Raw genomic sequence first — 1,576 nt, forward strand, 5'->3', positions numbered from 1 at the left:
AAGAGATAAGGCAAATGCAAAGATGACTTGTTTATAGGTTTTGTAGATTGACAGAAGAACATTTAGCAAGGGTTATGATTCGGAACACAAATATATTGTTTTTCTCTGCATGGTGATTTGCATATAGGCATACAGAGATTAAAAATATGAATAAATAAATGCACCCCGCATACCAACTTTATTAACAATAATCCATTTTCAAACAATTAGCAGTCCATAAAGGCATGTTACATCACGTTATAAATTTCAGCAATTTATAAACTTTTTCCTTTTTTTTCTTTTTTTTTTTCCTTTTTTTTTCCTTTTTTTTTCTTTTTTTTTTAAATTTTCTCTCAACTTTGGAGACAAAGAACACATCAGAGAAAAGTCACCTAAGGATGCAAAATCTTAAGGAAATCCTAAATACAGGAAAAGAAGAAGTTAGAAATGAAAACATCTGACTGTTTTTGTCATCTTAAACTACAAAAAAACACTGTCATCTTTGCAGACACAACACATGAGCCTGTAAGATGTGGATGTGAAGGAACAGAGACTACCCAAGCTTACCTGCATGGAAACTGTGAAATTGCCTGGAAAATTTGGGGAATACGGAGCCGAGCATTTATTAGGAAGATTGTCACTGATTCTGAGTAGAAACGAAGAAAGAGTTCCATTCAAACTTAAGTGAAGAGAAAGAATTCGGCAACTTCAGAAGTTTATATAGCAATATGGAGAAGCACAGAAAGGAGACAAACAGTTCAAAGTACAATATAACAGTGAAAAGTACTTTTTTTTTTTTTTTAATTTATAATGCATTTCCTTCAGTTGCCTGTGCTCATCCTTTTTTGTTCAGCTTAAGACATTTGTGCAAAAAAGCTTCTTTAACATTTTGTGAACAAACACAAAAATCGCTAGATTTTTATGTCTCCACATGCACATGGTTTTGTTCAATTTATTCAAGCACTCACACTCTCAGAAAGTAAGAACAATTTTGTCCAGCAAGCAAGAACTACAGACAGGTCCCTGCTGATTAACGGATGCCTTTGAAGAACCTTTTTCTGGTGAAAACTTATCAGTAGAAGATGTGTTTGTTGGATTCCTGACTGCAGCATATTTCTTTCTTGAACCACAGGAAGTAGGATGAAGGGCAGAGGAGATAGTGATTTGGGATAAACCTGGAGCACTGGGACTACAGTTCCAGCCCGAAGCCTAACTTGAAGGAGGGGAAATGCGAGTCTCATAAGGAACAGGATGACAAATCCTTCCTTCTTCTAATGTATGCCCAGATTTGGAATTTAGAAACACCAATAAAGGCAAGCAGTAGCTAAGTACAGGCAGGAAAAGGCAATAACAACTCATTTGAAGCAATTACAAATGTCAGAGTTAAATCAGAAAAGCCCTATCAGCGAAAGATCGTTGATCTTTTGAAATGCTCCTGAAAAATCCCTGCAAAATAGGCACTAGAAAGTTGGCTTTGAATCTGCTAGACTTACGGAGAAACACTAAATTACTGTGTCACATATAGACTCCTTTCCTAATGCAATACAAGTCAATATAATACACACAAGTATTTCATATTTCCTCATCCAAAACTCTA

At 35.3% G+C, this 1,576-nt stretch overlaps 1 long non-coding RNA gene across 1 annotated transcript in view; it reads left to right on the plus strand.

The window, feature by feature from the left end:
- The window catches only part of LOC114062634, a 6,031-nt gene extending 4,728 nt beyond the window's left edge, over positions 1-1,303 (plus strand). Inside the window, exon 3 of the long non-coding RNA XR_003572423.1 lies at positions 345-1,303. This is a non-coding gene — a long non-coding RNA (uncharacterized LOC114062634). The remainder of the gene's footprint in view (positions 1-344) is intronic.
- Positions 1,304-1,576: the final 273 nt, after the last annotated feature.

The sequence above is a fragment of the Empidonax traillii genome, unplaced genomic scaffold (assembly GCF_003031625.1).
Source record: "Empidonax traillii isolate 1590-97213 ecotype Southwest subspecies unplaced genomic scaffold, ASM303162v1 scaffold425:size1421777, whole genome shotgun sequence".
Classification (NCBI taxonomy): Eukaryota; Metazoa; Chordata; class Aves; order Passeriformes; family Tyrannidae; genus Empidonax; species Empidonax traillii.